At 42.4% G+C, this 22,129-nt stretch overlaps 1 long non-coding RNA gene across 21 annotated transcripts in view; it reads right to left on the bottom strand.

The window, feature by feature from the left end:
- LOC149442481 (uncharacterized) overlaps positions 1 to 22,129 on the bottom strand; it is an 876,277-nt gene that overhangs the window by 178,433 nt on the left and 675,715 nt on the right. The gene's annotated exons all lie outside the window — the stretch shown is intronic.

Genomic DNA, 22,129 nt, shown 5'->3' with positions numbered 1-22,129 from the left:
GCAAAAAAAAAAATGGAATTTTGTGCAGAGTGGCCACCCTGGAGTAGTAAAACTGCTATAGGGTGGCTGGGAAGTGGTTATTCCTTTTTTTTTTTTTTTTAAAATACACCACTTAGAATTCTCATTTTACCCTACAATGAAAGGTGCAATTAGGTTGGTTAAACCCCAGTGTGGTTGTATGAGTGCATGTAACTACAAACGTGGTTGTAAGCTCAGCTGGAACAGCGGTTAACTAGGTGGCAAGCCACTGATCTGCGGTGCCTTGAAAAAGTATTTTTACCCCTTGAAATTTTCCACATAATTTTCATCATGACCAAAAACGAAATGTATTTTTCACATAAAATCCCAATAAAATACATTTAAGTTTTTGGCTGTAAAATGACACAAATGTGGAAAATTTCAAGGGGAATGAAGACTTTTTCAAGGCACTGTATGTAAAATGTTTTAGAATACACTGATAATATAAACAAAAGGAAATAATAGAATTTTTCTAATTAAGTGAATGTGACTTTTTCATTATAAACCTTCCCACTTGCATCTTTTGTATTTTACCTGGATCAGATGTGCATTGATTGTGTAGCTTCATGGTGTCATTTGTTGCCACATATGCACACACTATAGTAGAGTTAGTGCCGGTTCACATACAGTTGTGTTCAAAATAATAGCAGTCAGACATCACTAACCTGATCAATCACTGTTTTTGGTAGAAATGATATTTCTACATGGCAAATAATTTACTAGCAGGTGTAGTAGAGTAATAGAAATCCAACAGACCCAACAGTCATGACATGCATGCTGCTGATTCTGTGTAACTGAATCACTAATTGAAAGGGGCATTTTCAAAATAATAGCAGTGTGGAGTTCTATTAGTGAGGTCATTCATTCTTTGAAAAACAGGTGGCAGTTATTGCCCTTATTTAAGGAAGGAAGGCAGCAAATGTACATGCTGGTTACAGTGCATTTCTCTCTGAAATTCTGAGGAAAATGGGTCGTTCCAGACATTTTCCTTGATTAAAAAGTTGATTGGAGAGGGGAAAACATATAAAGAAGTGCAGAAAATGATAGGCTGCTCAGCTAAAATGATCGCAAATGCTTTAAAATGGCAACCAAAACCTGAAAGTCGTGGAAGAAAGCAAAAAACTACCATTCAAATGGATAGAATAGTCAAAATGGCAAGGACTCAGCCAACAATCAGCTCCAGGAAGATCAAAGAAGGTCTAAAGTTACCTGTGAGTACTGTTACAATTAGAAGACGCCTATGTGAAGCCAAGCTATCTGCAAGAAGCCCCTGCAAAGTCCCACTGTTGAAAAAAAAGACGCGCTGAAGAGGCTACAATTTGCCAAAGAGCACATTGACTGGCCTAAAGAGAAATGGCGCAACATTTTGTGGACTAATGAAAGTAAGATTGTTCTTTTTGGGTCTAGTGGCCGGAGACAGTTTGTCAGACGACCCCCAAACACTGAATTCAAGCCACAGTACACTGTGAAGAGAGTGAAGCATGGTGGTGCAAGCATCATGATATGGGGATGTTTCTCATACTACGGTGTTGGGCCTATTTATCGCATACCAGGGATCATGGATCAGTTTGAATACATCAGAATACTTGAAGAGGTCATGCTGCCTTATGCTGAAGAGGAAATGCCCTTGAAATGGGTGTTCCAACAAGACAACGACCCCAAACACACCAGTATACGTGCAACATCTTGGTTCCAGACCAACAAGAGTGACGTTATGGAGTGGTCAGCCCAATCCCCGGATCTTAATCCAATAGAAAACTTGTGGGGTGACATTAAAAATGCAGTTTCTGAGGCAAAACCAAGAAATAGAGAAGAACTGTGGAATGTAGTCCAATCATCCTGGGCTGGAATACCTGTTCACAGGTGCCAGAAGTTGGTTGACTCCATGCAACACAGATGTACAGCAGTTCTCAGAAACAGTGTTTATACAACTAAATATTCATTAAGTGATTCAAAGGAAAGCAAAATCGTCAAACATTTTTCATTTTATATAGTGAATGCTTGAGTTTGTAAAGAAGAACACAAACACTGCTATTTTTTTGAACAGTCTAATATTCACTTTTCTTCAATTTTTTTTAGAGGAACAACACAAATTTGATATTTTTCTTCATGTTTTGATTTGGAATAGAATGTGTAGTGTTCCCAATGCATTTGTGTGTATGGAAATAAAAGCTATTAGAAGGATTTTGAGCTTTATTGACTTTTTTCAACACACTGCTATTATTTTGAACACAACTGTATATATGGATTGCATGTGGTTTGAACCGCATCCAATCCGCATGACATGTGAAAAAACATTGCTTCCTATTGTGCCTGTTCACATATGTCCAATGCGGATTCAGTGCGGTGTGGAAAAGTCCGTTCCGATTTCTGAGCAGTGCCTGCAGGTGCAGATTACAGGCTATTACCTTCTGGGGAACCATTTCTAAGCCACAGATGGGCGAATAGGATAAGATCCTGAGCTAATCCTGTCCTGAACCTGATGTAAACCTGACATGAACCGCTGAACAACTACTGTGTCAATTAGCAGTGAAACCTGAGCTTCAATCCGCTCTACACGTGTGAATCAGCTCTAAATCTTGACATTTTTGTGTCAGAATTTTCTGTTGTGTTCAAACATGAGGCATGCAGCCTGGCACTGCACCAAATAGTGCATGGCCTCTGTCTGTAACCTGAAAACTGAACCATCCTGTGAAGAAACTATATATCCCACAGTCCCTGGGTATCTCAGTCTGGTGCTGTGCAAAGGAGACCTACACAGTAATTAGATCTGACACAGACACAAGCAGGCAAACCAAACAACAGATCACCATGCCGAAGGATGTGTTTTATCACATTAGCACTTCCACATTTGTGATACAACAGGAATAAAAAAAACGAGGGCTCTAACATATGAGCCTGAAAGCATGGGCATGCGGACGCCATCCCTAATTTAATAAAAAAGAAAAAAAAAAAAACTTCTCCTCAGGAATAGGTAGGAATTAGGTTAGGGCCCCTTTAAGAAATCTGACAGAGAAAAACGCAAGAAGAGAATAACCACGTGACCTTAGAAAAAGCGGGAAAAATCATGTGACCTGGAACATTCTGGAATTGTTTGGGGCTCATTATATACAGGGCACTTCGTAACAGAATTCTCACAGTTGGTCAGAGTTGGCCAACAGGTTGCAAGGAGCTATAATATTAAGGAGCCGGTTTGTGCTAATTCTGACCATGAAGACCCTCATGAGGCAAGTTTTGGAGCAAGCCAGGAGCAGCGGAGGAGAAGAATGGCTGTGGCGCTGCCTTGATATGGCAGCCGAAGGGGAAGAGGGGAAGGAGCGGGAAGACACAGAACAGGGGTTGGAGAACTCACCGAAGCGCTGTCAGAGGAAGAGCGGCCGAATAGAGCCTGTCACAGAAGAGCGAGTCTCGGCACGGTTCCAGTGGTTGACCAGCATCATCAGCAGGGCAAGAGGAGTCCGGCTGGGCATCGGAAGAAACGGTGGTCGGAAGAGCAAGCCAGCATGAGAGGAGGAAGAGACAGGTTCCTTCGCTGCCAGGAAGAGTAAGTATTCATGGAAGTCGAGCATCCCTCGGAGCTGAAAGTGAGGCTGCGGCCTCCGAAGTGGTTGCTAGGCAACAACCTCAACTGGAGCTGAGTCAGGAAAGCCCGAAGAGAAACGAGCCTGTGCATGCAATACCGACTTTATCCAGTGGTGGCAACAGAGGTCAGCACAGGGATCCAGAAATCGAAACAGCGACATCTTGTGGAAATGATGAGATTAACAGCTTATTAAAAAATATTAGATTTCATTACAACACTTACTAATAATTTAAACAAAAATGTTAATAGTGATAATTTGTTAAAAATAGTAGTCATGCTAATGTGTGGGTTAATAAGGATAGTAATGTTAATATTAATGATAAATTGTCCAGTAATTTAGGTAGCATGAGTATAGAAAAAAATAATACGGGAATGAATATTAATTCGCCAATACCAGAAACATGTTTAAAAGAAGTTTTGCTATGTGAAATATCCCCGCTAGGATATCATTTATCAACGCAATTAAAAGAAAAAATATGGAAAGGAGAATTTGTGGTTATTCTGTCATTGTTACCCTCAGCAAAAGATTTCACAGGCAAAACTGATAGAAAACCCGACGATGAAGACAGGCGTAGACCAATAGCGAGATCATTTCATAATTGGCTGCAAGCTTTTGCAATATATTCTAGCGTGCTAGGGGAAAAACACCCAGAGCATTGCAGTGGTTTATTCCAACATTTGGAACAAGTTTTAGAGGCCTATAAAAATTTTGGAGGATTAGGATGGTATCATTACGACAAATCTTTCCGGCAAAAACTATCTATATATCCATCACTAAAATGGGGTATGAAGAATGTAGGCTTGTGGCTAAACTTAATATTACCTCAAAAACAGACATTTCAAAAACCACAATCTTCCATCACAGTATTCCCTTATATAAAAGGGATATGGTTACGCATTCAATGAAAGTCAATGTAAGTGGGCAGGGTCATGTAGGTACAAAACACGAATGTTCGCATTGTTCAGGCCCACATTCATTTCTTAAAGGTTTCAAAAGAAACATGGCTTTTCAAGGACAAAAGAGAGAATGTATCAAAAGGCAGCACACCAGTGAATTTGGAAAACATGCGTCAAAGTTGGAAATATATCCAAACAAGGAGACAGTTAAGTTTTTAAACGGATGGTTTTTTGAATGGTTTTTGTTACCAATATTTTCAGGTTATGGATGTAATATTGTTGATAATTTAAAGTCGGTAGATCAATTTCACATTGTTAGAAAAAAATTAGAAACAGAAATAAAAGAAGGACGCCTGGCTGGTCCTTTTAACCTCTTCACACTGGCCGAACGCAAATGTGCGGCCTCCCGGCGTCTGGGCCTAGACGCCGAGCGGTCGCACATTTGCATTCTATTAAAAAAGGACATATGTGACGAGAGCGCACACCCTGCCGTGCTCCCAGCACACATGTCCGATACTCACGGAAAGGTCCCGATCTCCTCTTTCGATTGGGACCTTTCCCGATCATGTGACCGCCGCATCACAGCGGTCACATGACCCTGAACCCCGCCTCCCGGCTTCTGAAACTCTTAAAAGGGCCGGGAGGCGCCGGCGCAAAGGGGTTAAGGAACCACCTTTTCATAATTTTAGGATATCGCCACTGGGTAATATTCCTAAATAAGAACCGAATACGTATCGGCTTATTCACCACCTATCATTCCCAAAAGGCTTTTCTTTAAACGACAAAATAGATGAAGGATCAGCATCAGTATCATGTTGCACGTTTGAAGGAGCCATTCATAAAATAAGAAAGTTTGGAAAAGGAGCATTGCTAGCCAAGGCAGATATAAAGGCAGCATTTAGGCTATTACCTATTAACCCAGAAGCATTTAACTCATTGGGTATCCATTATGAAGGTCAACTTTACTACGATAGATGTTTACCAATGGGTTGTTCACTGTCTTGTGCGTATTTCGAAACATTTTCAAAATTCTTACAATGGGCTATTGAAAAAGAATCAGGCCAGAATGGGAGAACTCATTATCTGGATGATTTTTTGTTTATAGGCCCAGCATTTTCGACAATATGTGTAGACATGCTGCAAATGTTCAGTAAGGTAACGCAGCATTTCGGTATACCATTAGCAAATGAAAACGATTTATCCAACCACAAAATTGGAATTTTTAGGAATACTGATAGACACAGAAAAATTTGAATTTCGACTGCCAAGAGGAAAAAATTGACAACAATAAGAGGGTAAAAAAAAGTATTATTAATAGAATTACAGTCATTATTAGGCCTACTGGCATTTGCATCCAGAATAATGCCAGTGGGAAAAATATTTTCGTGTACGCTTTATTTAGCGATTTCGGGTTTAAATCTCCTTTCTCACATGTAAGATTAACCTGTGAATTAAAGGAGGATTTAGTAGTGTGGTTAAAATTTTTTGAGGAATATAAAGGTTGTTCGTTTTTTCAGGATGAATTTATCTTTGCAACGGATTTTGAATTGTTCACTGATTCAGCTGGCTCATTTGGTTTTGCGGAAATATGGAAATCACATTGGAGTTGTGGTAAATGGCCATCAAAATGGATTCGAATGAATGCAACAAAGAACATACCGTATTTTCCGGCATATAAGACGACTTTTTACCCCATGGAAATCTTCTACAAAGTTGGGGGTCGTTTTATATGCCGGGTGTTGTGTTGAATCCATACCGGTACTTCCGAGCTGACGCTTCTGCGCATGTCTTCGGCAGCAGTAGACGATCGCCGATCACCATTCATAGCAGAACTGCATGAAACTTCAACAAGGTCGGATGCAGCAGTTGAGTGCTCGATTGAGCTGGACTGAAACTGTGACATGCAGAAAAGGGATACACATCGGCTAGCAGCAAGATGAGTATGCCCATGAAGATGTGTATCCCTGACGCTTCTGCGCATGTCACAGTTTCAGTCACAATCAATCGAGCACTCAACTGCTGCATCCGACCTTGTTGAATTGACCCCTTCATGGCAATATCTTAATGAAATACGGTAATTAGCTAAGCATTATAATCATAATAATAATGTCTTCACTGTGGCAGTTCTGTGCAAACTACGGTACCGCTCGGATCATCTTGGAGACAGGGAGGGCTGGGCAGGCAGGGAGAGCTGACCCACCCAATCCAAGCAGGCTTTGTATGCAGTGTGCACAAAAAATACATCGCTTGCCGTGATTTGTTGGTTGTTGTATACTGGGTTGGATTGGCGATTCTGAGGGAAGGCAGGGGGAAGCAGGAGCATCTGCACTTCAACCAATTCGAATGTTGGAACAGCGCATCTCTAATGAAGTTTGGTGTGCATCTTATATGTGGTGAAAAAACAGAGTCTATCTGGTGAGCAGATACATGTGGTGGTGAATACAGTACAGCACCAGTATCTGTACCGGTTCATACAGTACAGCACCAGTATCTGTACCGGTTCATACAGTACAGCACCAGTATCTGTACCGGTTCATACAGTACAGCACCAGTATCTGTACCGGTTCATACAGTACAGCACCAGTATCTGTACCGGTTCATACAGTACAGCACCAGTATCTGTACCGGTTCATACAGTACAGCACCAGTATCTGTACCGGTTCATACAGTACAGCACCAGTATCTGTACCGGTTCATACAGTACAGCACCAGTATCTGTACCGGTTCATACAGTACAGCACCAGTATCTGTACCGGTTCATACAGTACAGCACCAGTATCTTTACCGGTTCATACAGTACAGCACCAGTACATACAGTACAGTATACAAATGGATAACAGTCAAGACCCCATCATGGCTCCACCAGCAAGAAGAAAGAAATATGAAGCCAGTTTCAAACTTAAAGTTGTAAACTTTGCCATGGAACAGAATAACTGTGCTGCTGCAAGACAATATGGAGTAACAGAAAAGATGGTTCGGGACTGGAAAGCAAATGAAAAAGCATTAAAGTGTATGCCAAGGGGTAAGTGTGCATTAAGAAGAGGCACCCCACATTGGCCAGAACTCGAAAAACATGTAGCAGACATGGTGAATAAGCATCGCCAAAACGGTTATATAGTGACCCGAAATAAAATACGTTTGTTTGCACTTCAGTGGGCCAAATCTAACCCAGATCACAGCAACAGATTTAAGGCCACTGTATCCTGGTGTACTAGATTCTTGGAAAGGCATAATATGACACTTAGGCAAAAGATGAAAATTGCACAAGAATTACCTGCAGATCTTGATGCCAAAGTAAATAGTTTCCATCGATACGTAATACAACAGCGCAATAAACATGGCTATGCGTTAAGTAGTATCGGAAATATGGATGAAACTCCAATGAATTTTGATATGGTTGGAAATAAAGCTGTCCATCCAAAAGGTGAAAAAACAATTTTAATTAAAAACAACAGGACATGAGAAGTCCAGTTTTACAGTGGTACTAGCATGCACAGCTGATGGTGCCAAACTGAGACCAACGATTATTTTTAAAAGGAAAACAATGCCGAAACTCAAGTTCCCTGTTGGTTGTTTTGTACACGTGAATGAAAAAGGCTGGATGGATGAAGAAGGGGTAAAGCTATGGCTTGATAATGTATGGAGCAGGCGACCAGGTGGACTTATTCAAAAACGTAGTCTACTGGTGTGGGATATGTTCAGGGCTCATTTAACTCCCAGCACCAAGCAAAGGCTTGCAAGAATAAACACAGATGCGGCAGTTATTCCTGCAGGATTGACATCGTTGGTACAGCCACTGGATGTGTGCCTAAACAAGCCATTTAAAGATCGCATTTGAGAACAGTGGAATGAGTGGATGGTTAGCGGCGGAAAGTCATTCACAAAAGGAGGAAACATGCGGGCTCCACAGCTGGATGTTTTGTGCAAGTTTGTCATAAAAGCCTGGAATGATATTGATGCAGAAACAGTAATCAAGTCTTTCAAGAAGTGTGGCATATCAAATTCATTAGATGGTATGGAGGATGACTACTTGTGGCAAGATGAAGAGGAAGCCGAAGCTGAGACCACACCATCTGATACGGAATTAGATCCATACGATGACTGCCTTACAAATGTATCACAAGATGTCATTGATGTACTTATGATATCAGATGACAAACAGGAGGATTTTGAAGGCTTTTAAAGGGAAACTGTCACACCAGCAAAACCTTGCAGTTATGATGGGCGTTGCTGACTCGCCAGGAACTTGCTCTCTCTCTATTGTTTGTTATCTTCCTCCTATCATCATCAGTTCCAGTTTGGTTGACTGCTTAGAAAACAAACAGCATGGCAGCTCCCATGGGTTTATTGTCTTATCCTTCCTTTCAGCTTTAGAGTGAATTAGGAAAAGTTTAATCCACTTGCACTGTTTTATGTTTACATGTTTGATGACAAACAGCCTTTGTTTATAAGTGACAGTTTTCCTGCTAGGTATCTGCATGTCATAAGCATTTGAATTAAAATGACCATATTGAAATCAAATCTGATGTTTTTTAATTTTTATTTGGTGTGCGTTGGAAGAGGGGTAGTCTTCCATGGCGAGTATAGCCCAAACCCTATATTTTAACAGGAAAAGTAGGAGGTCTTCTTATACGCCCAGTCGTCTTATACGCCGGAAAATACGGTAGTTTTGCTAGAACTATTTCCTCTAATAGTAGCGTTGGAATTATGGGGAGAGCACTTTTCCAACAAAAGGCTGTTAGTACAGACAGATAATAAAGGGGTTATGTATGCAGTATATTGTTTATCATCTAGGTCAATTTTGGTGGTAAAATTGCTTAGATATTTAGTTTTGAAATGTTTAAAACTTAATATTTGGATTAAAGCAAGATGTGTCCCAGGTAAAGAAAATCAAATAGCTGACGCCTTATCTCGATTCCAGATATCAAGATTCAGACAATTATTTCCAACAGCAGATTTAAAAGGGTTTCGAGTGCCCAGATCACCTGTGCAACCGGATTTAAACGTACTGATAAAGGCCATAAAAAATTCGGTATCCAACAGCACATGGGTTGAATATTCATCTTCATGGAATAAATGGAAGCAGTTTTCCAGAGAATTGGGTTATCAGTTCAATTGCCCATCTGAGAATACAATTCTTTCTTTTTTGTGCTCATTCATGCACATGAATTTTGCTTATAGCCATATAGTTAAAATTCTAGCAGGAGTTTCCTTTTTCCTCAAGTAATTTTCCAGCATGTACATCATTCTTTTCGGTGAAACAAGCGCTCAATGGATATAAAAAACAGCATTATTCTCCAGACACAAGACATCCCATATCTATCGAATTATTAAAAAAGTTATGTAGGATTACCAAAGAAATTTGTTTTTCAGACTCCAAATCTATACTGTTTAACGTGGCATTTATTCTAGCATTTTTTGGAGCATTACGCATATCAGAACTATTGCCCCCAAATAAAAAAAGAAATGTCTGGTCTACTACTACAAAATGTGACGGTTTTGGAAAATGGAATTAGTTTGTTTATTCCATTTTCAAAAACAGATCAGGCTGGAAGAGGAAAATGGATCAATCTTTATACTTACTGTATAATAATAATAATACTTGGGGAGACATGGATATTTGCCCTTTTGTCATGGTAAAAAAGTATTTGAATATTAGACCGGTCAGCCTGGGTCTTTTTCTGGTGCATGCTGATGCATCAGCTGTAAGTAAGTCTCAATTTAATGCCATTTTAAACAGCTTCCCGCCCTGCCACTGTATATATACGTGTGCAGGGCGGCACTCAGGCGCAAAACCACGTTTTAAAACGGGTTCCGCGCTCCCGATGTTTTCACCAGCAGGGGGCGCGTGCGCTCCCGCCGACCCGCGGGTGACACCATTCGATCCCGGAGGGATCAATCATTAGATTTCAGCCAGTGATGTCTGGCTGAAATCAGATGATTGGTCCCTGTCCTATCCTGTCCTTTGTTGAAGTTTACACAGGACAGGATATGATGTCATTCTTCTCTGCCTGGACACATTCCGTTCCAGACAGAGAAGACGACACAGTAAAAATGAGTAAAACAGCACATACCCACAGTTAGAACACACCTAGGACACATTCAACCCCCTGATCGCCCCGCCCCCCCCCCCCAGTTAACCCCTTCACTGCCCTGTCACCAGTGTCACTGATCAGTGAATCGATTTTTACTCATCACTGTATCAGTGTCGCTGGCGACTTCCGATAGTGTTAGCGTCCCTCCCAGATAGCGCCAGATTGCCCGCCAGTACACCAGTAATCCCGTTTAACCCCTTGATCGCCCCCCCCAGTTAACCCCTTCACTGCCCTGTCACCAGTGTCATTGATTACAGTGAACAGATTTTTACTGATCACTGTATTAGTGTCACTGGTGACTTCCGATAGTGTTAGCGCCCCTCCCATATAGCGCCAGTTTGCCCGCTAATGCACGGGATTTTTTTTTACCAAAAACATGTAGCAGAATACATTTTGGCTTAAATTTATGACTAACTTTGAGTTTACGATATATTTTTTATAGCTGAAAGTAGAAAATATTGTTTTTTTTTCAAAATTTTTGTGATTTTTTTGTTTATAGCGCAAAAAATAAAAAGCGCACAGATGATAAAATACCATCAAAAGAAAGCTCTATTTGTGTGAAAAAAAGGACGTAAATTTCGTTTGGGTACAGCATTGCATGACCGCACAATTATTTGAATTAGTGCAGCGCCAAAACAGCAAAAAAAGGCCTGGTCATTAAGGGGGGTAAATCCTCAGGCGCTCAAGTGGTTAAAGAAGGCATTAACAAACTAGGTCTTATACAATTTAAATTCACATCTCATTCGTTTAGAATAGGCGCAGCTACGCAAACTGCAAAAATGGGCTTGGATGATGAAATAATAAAAAAATTAGGTAGATAGGAGTCACAACGTTTCCAATTATATGTTAGACCTAACCTGTCTGTTTATTTCTTCAGGTGATAGAAGATATATATGGATACTGGGACATTCATTTGTCTACTGGGCTTTGAAAAGAGCGGCTCAGCGTTCATATTCAGCTAATTTAACAACGGATCCTGCAAAATCTCTAATTTTATGGAAAGGAATACGTGGTCTTAAATGGTTTAACTTGTTTTTTCATCTTTCTAAGTTGTTTGAAGTTTGGCCTGCACCTCAGATATTAATCATACACCTTGGGGGAAATGCCATAGACAATGAGAAAACTCTAGAACTAATGTTCATGACGTAACGGGACTTACACCGTTGCCACTTACCATCCCCGAATACTACCATTATCTTTTCAGAAGTAGTCCCTAGACTTGTATGGTTAGTTAATCCTCAATTAAAAAAGACGACTAAACAAGTCTATGGAAAAATTCATGCCTCTGATAGGTGGAATTTCATACCATCACACGGATCTAGAAGGAGGAGTTAGTGGCATTTATCGTTCAGACGGTGTGCATCTATCAAACGTAGGTATAGATATCTTTCATTTAGCATTACAAAATAGTATAGAATTGGCCTGCGGCTCTTGGGTAGGCCGGACGTTGTAAATAGTTTGGCTGGTGGGGTCTTATTGATAGAATTATTTCAGATAGCTCGAGTCCTAAAAGACTGAGCAAGCTTATTCCTGGTTGATAATTAAAATGTAAAAGTTTTGAATAAACGATATTGCAAATTTAATTTATGTTGTGTGTAATTACCAATAAAAGTGCCGCAGCCAAAATTTTATGCCAAAAGAAGAAATATTGTGTATGTGTCATTATTTAAATAAGTGTAGTTATTTCGGGGATGAGGAATAACGTGCAGCCTGCATTTCCATGCACAGGACCCTGTGTGACCCAAAACAAGTAGTTGCCTGTCCTAAGGGACAAGTTAGGTGTATGAATACATAGACACAGGAGAACTGATCAGCCTATCATTACAAGCAGGGGCGGACTGACCATTTGGAAACTTGGGCACTGCCCGAGGGCCCGGGGTCAGTAGGGGGGCCCCATGAGATGCCCGTGGTACCTTTTTCATAGGCTTTTTTGAGTTTGGGCAAAGACACAGGGGCCCCATGATCCCCTATTGCCCGGGGACCCCATGAGTTGTCAGTCCGCCCCTGATTACAAGGTGAGATAAACAGAAAACACAAGGTGTAGAATTACACGAATAACTATTTGAAAGCGTACAACATATTTAACAAAGAATAAAGTATGTTTAGGTATGTAGTTGCACGTGTACCTGGCTACAGCAAGTGTCATGGCCCTCTATGCTTCAATGTCAGGCCAATCTGACAATTCCGGTAACTGTTGAAACTTGCCTGCTCTCTGCTGCCTGGAGGATGATGAAGACGAGGTGTTACTCTTAAAAACTAATTTCTCATAATCCTTTCGTGACTCCTTGCAAGTGGAAAACTAGCAGGAACAGTCTTGGCTCCCCATCTGATGCGGAGGCATCTATCCTGGCTCCAGAAATCCCTATGCATGGCCCTTTTCACAGCAGCTCCAGCCTGATCACCTGAAGCTCTGACACCTGTGACTGGTCCTGCTCGGATATATTCCTGCCATCCTATTTTACACTTGTGAGCGCATATAAATGTGTTGACCACTTGCCCTCCTGAGGATTTACCTCCCTTCCTGACCAGGCTTTTTTTTGCTATTCGGCGCTGCACTATTTCAACTGATAATTGGGTGCAGCATTGCATGACCGCATAAACAAAATTTATGTACTTTTTCACACAAATAGAGCTTTCTTTCGGTGGTATTTGATCACCTGTGTGCTTTTTTATATCATGTGTGAGACTTTTTGGGAGCCTAGCCACATACAGGAGCCTGAAATCCAATGACCACTTTGAAAGCCTGAAGGTGCGTAACTTCCTCATTTCACCTCCTAACTACCTAGCACAGTTTTGGAGGCCCTGACATGCCAGGACAGCACCAACCCCCCCAAAATGACCCCTTTTTGGAAACTAGACACCTCAAGGAATTTGAAAGAGGCATGGTGAGTATTTTTCAGATCTCATTTTTTCCTCACAAGGTTTTGAAATATAAAAAAAAAAAAGTTTCTAAAAACGCGTGGCAACAAACAAGATCTGCAAAGCACTCACCATGCCTCTTGTAAATTCCTTGAGGTGTCTACTTTCCAAAAAGGGATCATTTGGGGGGGTTGGTGCTATCTTGGCATTTCAGGGTCTCCGAAACTGTGATAGGTAGTCAGGAAGTGTAATGAGGAAATAAAGCCCTTTAAAAGCCTGAAGGAGCATATTGGATTTTGGGGTCCTGTACTTGGCTAGACTGCCAAGACGTCTCTCACATATGGTATCCCCATACACGGGAGCAAATAGTTTGGGGTGTCTACTTTCCAAAAAGGGGTCGTTTTGGGGGTGGGGGCATTTTATGCCCAGCATTAGAAGTTTATGCCACACATCATTCACTCTTCTAACCACCTGAAGACTAAGCCTTTTCCGACACTTCTCTGTTCACATGAAAAAAAATCAGTATTTTGTTCTAGGAAATTACTTTGAACCCGCCAACATCATATATTTTTTAAAGCAGACACGCTAGTGAATAAAATGGTGGGTGCTGCAATTTATGGCACATAGTACTCGAGCAGCGATTTGTTTTTTTAAAAATACACTTTCTTTACTTTTAATGCACAAAAACACAATATATTGGCCAATTATTTGGTAAAATATAAAAGATGATGGTATGCCGAGTAAATTGATACCAAACATGACATGCTTTAAAACTGCGCATGCCCTGTGCAATGGCGACAAACTGCATACATTTTTAATATCCATAGGTAATGCTTTAAAAGCCTTTACAAGCTACCATTTTAGATTTACAGAGGTCTAGTGCTAGAATTACTGACCTTAATCTGACTTTTGCAACGATACCTCACATGCATGGTGCAACCGATGTTAACATACTGGCACGGGATCAATGTGGGGGGGGGGGGCGAGGGTGCTTTATTTTTTAAGTTATTTTGATTTTTTACATTATTTTTACACTGTCCTTTTCATTTTTTTGATCACTTTTAATGCTATCACAGGGAATGCAAATATCCCTTATAACTTCAATGGATATTGTCATACATTCATTTTTGAGAAATCTGGGGTCTATGAGACTCTAGATATCTCCTCTACTCTTACATTATCTAATCTCACCAAGATCGGTGTGATCAGATGCTTTCCCAATTTACAAATGGCGCTGTTTATATCCTGCGAAACTGAAGTGATGAAATGCTCGTAGCTTCTGATTTCTTAGACTATAGAGATGATTGTCACCATTCTGGTCTCCAATCAGCTCTATGGTCAGCTGGCAGAAACACCCGCTGCATTCTCAGGTTCCCCCGAGAAGGCCGTGGAAGGCAGCGGGGGAGGGGGGCATCGTCTCTCGCTGCTTGTAAAAGCAATCTTGCAGCTAATTAGCCACTAGGATTGCTTTTACATGAAAGCTGATCACTGGCTGAAAAACATTATACCAGGATGATGCCTGCAGCACCAGCTTGTACTACACTTGTGGGACTTGCCACATCACCAAGTGATACTGCAGTGCTAGTATGTGAAAGACCAGGATGTACTAGGCTGCTGGTGCTCGCCAGTTCACCAAAAGGTAGAGTGGCACTAGTACTGGCACTCTGCTGCATATGAGAGTCATCATGCAATTGTAACATCTCAGCAACCTGGGATTGGGGTTGGGTACGCCTGATCTTAGCAGAGACCTCTTCTCCATCATCTGAGCTATCTGTCAGGATGCAGCTGTTGTCTATAGGTTCGTATTTTGAGGCTGATTGTGTCAGGGAGTCTTCCCCTTCGTTCTCACCTGACATACTCAGAATCCTGTAGGCCTCTTCACTAGAGTACCTTTCCATTGGCATTTTGGCCACTACATTTATAGGTACCTAGTGCGCCCCACGGTAAAAGGAGCACCTAGCTGTCAGGGACTGCTTGAACCACTACAAAAAAATGTACCAGCAAGTGCTAACAGAGATCAGGCCTGATTCTACAAACACTGCGGTTTTGTGTGCAATGTATCAAGTGACAGTGACCTACTGACACTGCACTTGCTGGGGGAGAAGGGGGCGGTAAGCGTAGGGGCCAAACGCAGGTGCTGGCAGGTATCGGGGCTGATCCCGCTAATACTGCGTTTTTGGGGACGCTATACTAATGTGAACACTGGTATAGTGCTGATCTGATCAAAGATATTGATCCATTCAAAGACTATACTAGCAATGGAGGTTTATAGTGTATGTGAGTGTGCTCCTGGCAAACAAGGGGTTAAATGGGATTACTGGTGTACTGTCAGGAAATCTGACGCTATCTGGGAGGGGCACGAAAACCGTGGGAGTGCAAATCACATACATATATGTGATTTTATGCACCCGTGCCGCCCTGTATTTCTACTATAGGGTGGCGCGGAAGCGATTAAACATGTCCAGTAAAAAAAAAAAAAAAATTAAAAAGTAAAATTTGGTCATAAATTTAGTCCAAAATGTATTCTGCTCCATGTCTTTGCTAAAATAAAATCCCAATAAGAGTAAATTAATTGGTTTACGTGAAAGTTATAGCGTCTAGAAATGGCGGTATAGATACTGGAATTTATTTTCTTTTTTCTATAAATAATGACGGCGATCAGCGACTTATAGCGGGACTGTGGTGGGCATTCTGACACTGGGAGGAACTGACTTGGTGTCACTGATATCCCCAGTGACACCAATAGAGTGATCAGTGCTAAAAAAAAAAAAAAAAGCACTGACACTGTACTAATGGCACTGGGCAAAAAAGGGTTAACATAAGGGGTGATCAAAGGGTTAACTGTGCGCTGTTTTACTATGGGGGCGTGCTTACACCCGGAGCAGTGTGCCCGAGCCGACGGGGAGGACGACTGTTAGTAAACAAAGTAGCCCTCCTCCCCGTCAGTGATTGTCGGTAATCACCGGGTGCTGGCAGGTAATCATCGGCCTGGGCCTGCTGATTGACAGCCGTGGCCGCGAATGGCGGCGTGGGTAGGGCATGAACGCGGCCTGCGCGCACCCCCTACTTGGAAATGCAAAATCACGTGTACATACGTGATTTTGTGCACCCGTGCTGCCCTTTGGCAGCATTTCTGCTATAGGGCGGTAAGGAAGTGGTTAATTGGTGTTTATAAGTGGACTTGCAGTCCAAGTTACCTTCTTTGTGTGTCTTTCATACAATATGGAAATGTAAGAACCGCAGTCATATCATTATGGCTAACTGTGCTCTTATTTCTAACAATAACCCTAAATATCCCAAAAAATTAAAAGTCTGCAGCCCCTGCGGAGCAGGCACCTTTCACTGAAAAAGAAAGTAAAAGTCTCCTAAACAAGATACAGAAAAAAAATCTGAAAGCTAAACCCTGGAATAACCAAATCTTGTCTAATTACCAGAGGCGTGTGTATTCTTCCTTCAATCTTTGTGTGCTTTGTGTATCTCTGCCACATCTGTGCAGCAATCCAGTGTGAAATGTTATCTCTGTACAGCAGCTTTCTGTAAAATCTTTAGTGGGAGAGGCCTTCTGGGTACCTCTCACAGCTCTAGACTCCACACAGCCTAGCGATGGGACTGCTACTTTTGCAAGGTAATAACCAAGTTTGCAAAGACATTTGGTGCACACAAAGTGAACTTATATCCTTTGTGACTATTGAAGAATAAAGAAAACAAATATAGGTTTATGTGTAGCTTTATGACCTACAGGTTATACCAGGGGTCCTCAAACTATTTAAACAGGGGGCCAGTTCACAGACCTTCACACTGTTGGGGGGCCGGACTCTAGTTTGAAGAAGAAAAAAAAAAAAGAACAAATTCATATGCGCACCACACACATCTTATTTGTAGTGGAAAAAAACTGGAAAAAAACAATACAATATTTAAAATACACTGTACTCTAACGCACTGGACACCACAATGCACAGTACACTGTGATGCACTGGACACCGCCATTAACTGTACACTGTGATGCACTGGACACCGCCATTAACTGTACACTGTGATGCACTGGACACCGCCATGCACTGTACACTGTGATGCACTGGACACCGCCATGCACTGTACACTAACGCAACGGGCACCGCAATGCACTGTACTGTGTGACGTACTGGACACCGCAATGCACTGTACACTGGACACCGCAATGCAGCGTACTGTGTGATGTACTGGACACCGCAATGCACTGTACACTGGCACACTGGACACTGCAATGCACTGTACACTAACGCACTAGACCAGCCTTTCTCAACCAGGGTGCCTTGAGGTTTCTTCAGGGGTGCCTTGGAAAAAGGTCTAAAAATTGCCCAAAACTTGTACACAAGCCAGCGGGTGGAACAAGCCTGCCTTTTAGTAACACAAAGCCACAGGTTTTCATTGTGCACCATTAGGACCTTTTAGCCACCAGTGCCTGACAACCAATGACATCATCAGTTGATAAGGAGGATGTTGGTTGCCTGCACAGTATCTTGGTTTGACCCTCTCCCGCCCCTCTCGGTCTGTGCTGGGGGTCACATCTCAGTGATAGAGAAAAACTGAGGGAGAAGAGAAACATTGGAATACTAGTCAGTACCAGTGTGCAAAAGTGTATTTACTTTGGAAAAACAAATCACCTCTAATGTTGGGCGTCCTATGTATGCGGATGTTGCTGCGTTATATAAAACTATTAGAATACTTTTATACATTTCAGAATAGGGTGCCTCAGGATTGTCCATAATTTCAAAGGGTGCTGTGACAAGAAGGCAGGAAGAACTAAGGGATGTGTCCAGGATGGAAGGTATATTTGCCCCAGGTTCATGTTATACACGGACTGTTTCTCCTGTTGTGCTGTGTAGTGAGCCGTTTTAGGTCACTGATGATTTCATTAGCTCAGCTGTAGCGAGTTGAGGGCTCTGGGCTCTATAAAACGCCCAGGCTGCTTAGAGAGGATGCTCCAACCTGGAACCAGTTTGCTGTGCAGGACAGACTGGGGAGCAACCAAACCATCCTGTGGTGAGAGATAATCTGTGTGATCTTAGACTGTGTGAACACTCTGTGTCTAAGCAGCAATAGGCTGTATTCAGACAGCTAGATAGGAAACCTGTGTTTGTAGTTAGATGCCCAGCAGGGCAAGGTTTTATTTTCTGTTTGTATTTTTTTGCTGTTTTGACTATTTGCACCGTGTGTTCACCCGACTTGTAAATAAAGCACAAACTTTTCACCAAGATCCTGCTGTCGTGCTGAGCCTCTTTCACGGTGTTCTGACCCATCCAGGGGGCCAAGCACAACCCGCTACTGGGTTAATCCCTCACATATGGTGGAGGATGCGGGCAGGTGAAGCAAGGCCAGCATGGAAGAGATACTGAGACAGCTTGCTTTGGCAAATGCAAGTCAGCAGAAAACAAATGCAAGTTTGCAACAGAGCCTTGCAGTCCAGCAGCAGGTTTTGCAACAGAGCCTTGCAGCCCAGCAGCAGGTTTTGCAACAGAGCCTTGCAGCCCAGCAGCAGGTTTTGCAACAAAGCCTTGCAGCCCAGCAGCAAGCCCCGGAACAGGCGTAGGCACGCCTTAGGGAATCGTTGGAATGGCAGGAACAGATACACCAACAGCAAATTGCAGCCATCATGAAACAGCTTCAGCAGAGTGAGCAGACTGAGGCTGGGAGTGATTTTACTACCATACCATCTTTCCGTGTAAGTCACCTGCTGCCAAAGATGTCTGCAGATGAGGACCCTGAGATGTTTCTGACCACTTTTGAGAGGACAGCTGAAAAAGAAAGTTGACCTAAAGAGCAGTGGGCTGGACTAGTGGCCACCCCACTATCTGGCGAGTCCCAAAAGGCTTATTTTGACCTTGAGCCTGAGGAAGCCAAGAACTAGGATCGTTTAAAAATGGAAATTTTGGCGCGGCTGGGCGTAACCCTGGCTGTCCGGGCTCATCGGGTACACAACTGGAGTTATCGACTGGGAAAACCACCCCGATCCCAAATGTATGACCTTATTCATTTGACCAGGAAATGGCTGCAGCCAGATACACTGTCTGGACCAAAGATTGTGGAAAGGGTGGTGATGGACAAATTTCTGAGGTCTCTCCCTACTACCTTGCAGAAATGGATGAGTCATGGAGATCCACAAACAGCAGACAAGCTTTTGGACCTTGTGGAGAGATATCTAGCGACTGAAAATCTTACGTCTTCCCTCAAGGAATCACCGACTTTCCACCCCAAGACCAGACCATCCCCAGCAATGGGTAACATTGCACCAAGGGATGGGGGTGGAGAGATTGGAAAAGGGGGAACGAAAGGTACTTTTGGGACTGTTTCCAATATCTGGCGTGAGCGGCCTGGAAAGCCAAACCCGCCAGAGGTGAGCAGAAGGATAATCTGTTACCGCTGCCGGGAAAAGGGACATGTAGCAGCAGATTGCCCAAGTACGGATGAACCAATGCACTGTGACTTTCTTACTGAGAGACAGCAGTCCCCATTTGCAACTGTTACTTGCACTGCTGAAAAGGGAAATGAGAAACCTTTATGCAAAATGGGTATTGATGGTAAAAATGTTGTTGCATTGTTGGATTCAGGTAGCCTGGTTACTTTGGAAAAAACTGAATTGGTAACGGGAAAAACCTTGCACCCTAGAAAATTGGCAGTCATTTGTGTTCATGGGGACACGAGAGAGTATCCAGTGGCAACAGTGTCCTTTGAGACCTCCCTCGGTAACCTGTGTCATCAGGTGGATCTGGTTCCCCAACTGCCACATGACGCCATTGTGGGGAGGGATTTCCCAAAATTCTGGGAGCTCTAGAATGGCCCAGATTTCCCATTAAATGGTCCTTCAGAGCCTGAAGGTTATCCTAGGGAATCCTCTGAGGGTGAGGATTGAGCCTGTGTTTCCCTTGCCAGTATTAGCAGGGAAAACAGAGCCTAGGGAGGAGCCTACAACCCCTAGTGTTTGACTTAGAAGTACACAGGGAAAATTTTGCCACTGAACAACTGAAGGACCCCACATTACTAAGGGCCCGAGAGAATGTAGTAAAAATAGAGGGGGAATCCTTTCTATGAGTGGATTCATCTGGTGTGCTGCATACTACCCGGATAAACAAAACTGTGATGATTGTACAGGGGAATACACCACAAGTGCTGTTGACCATACTAGAGATAATTGGTCACCTACATAGGGTGAGTGTTGGTCCATGTGGGGCACCAACAGTACTGTTAAGTGGAGCATGTTATTACAAGTACCAAACCACTGGCCCTTTTCACACCTTCGTATTATCTTTTTGAACTTTTAACTTACATATTCTTTGGTTTACTTTATGTTTATCGAATGTATACACAATGTTGTAATATGAGCAGTTTGCATTTGATTATTTATGGTACACTGTGTTGAGGTTAACACATATTTAACCCCTTGCCCTACTGAGGATTTACCCCCCCCCCCCTTCCTTACCAGCCCATTCTTTGCATTACAGCGCTGCGTTACTTTAACTGACAATTTCGTGGTCATGCAACGCTGAACCCAAATGAAATTTACGTACTTTCTTTCCCGTGAACTGAGCTTTTTTTCCCCTGACAGCATTTTGCAGTGAAGGACCCTTGCTCTTTCTGTGGAAGCAGCAGTTGTTCTGCAGAGGACAGACCTATAGCTTTGGGATCAGCGACACTCATGCACCTTGCAGATTGGAGAGTTCTGTCTCTGACTCAGCAGTGGGTGTATCAGATCTCTGAAAGGCAACCGTTGCCTCCACACAGCGAGAAAGGGTCCTTCTCAGCAGCATTGCAGGTAGTGGACCAAACTAGGGATGCACCGAAATTTCAGTGGCCCGAAGCGTTTCTGCCAAAAACACCCCTTTCGGCCGTCGGCCGAAATGAAAAAAAGCACCGATACGGGTGCCAAAAAAACCCCGCCCCTCGCTGCCGCCACTCGGGAGTTCTCAGCCTCACCTGAGAAACCATCGATCCCGGCGCTGGGCATAGAGATGAGTGAAGGAAAGATGGCCTCCACTCATCTCTATGCCCTTGGAGGACCGGAGCGATGTCACTTCCGGTTACGGACATTTTTTTTTTTTAAAGCACTAGATCAATGGGTTTTTTTTTGATCCAATTCTTTACATTGTAAAGGAGAGATGTTGGGTCTTATTGACCCCATATCTCTCCATAAAGAGGACCTGTCACTAATTATTTCTATCACAGGGGATGCATGCATTTCTTGTGATAAGAATAAAAGTGATAACAATTTTTTTAAAGGGACAGTGCAAAAAACAAAACAAAAATAAATAAATTAAAAAAAAGTTGAAAGTGTCCCTGTCACCCCACGTAGTGGTGAACGCATATGTAGGCCATGTCCACATATGTAAACAATATTCAAACCACGTGTGAGGGTATCGCCACGAACATCAGAGCAAGAACAATAATTATTGCACTAGACCTCCTCTGTAACTTTACACTGCTAACCTGTAGAAATTTTTACAGCATCACCCATGGAGATTTTTTAAGTACCGCAGTTTCACACCATTCCAAGAGCGTGCACAATTTTAAAGCATGACATGTTGGGCATCTATTTACTCGCCGTAAAATTCTCTTTCATATTTTACAAAAAAATTGAGGTATATATTGTTGTTTTTTTTCTAATCAAAGTGTATTTTTTTCAAAAAAATATATATTCATGTTT

Source organism: Staurois parvus, unplaced genomic scaffold, assembly GCF_062004578.1.
Source record: "Staurois parvus isolate SC_StPar_1 unplaced genomic scaffold, SC_StPar_1.0 ptg000885l, whole genome shotgun sequence".
In the NCBI taxonomy this organism is placed as follows: Eukaryota; Metazoa; Chordata; class Amphibia; order Anura; family Ranidae; genus Staurois; species Staurois parvus.
Note: the sequence above shows the minus strand (reverse complement) of the source record. Positions and strands in the feature narration are given on the sequence as shown.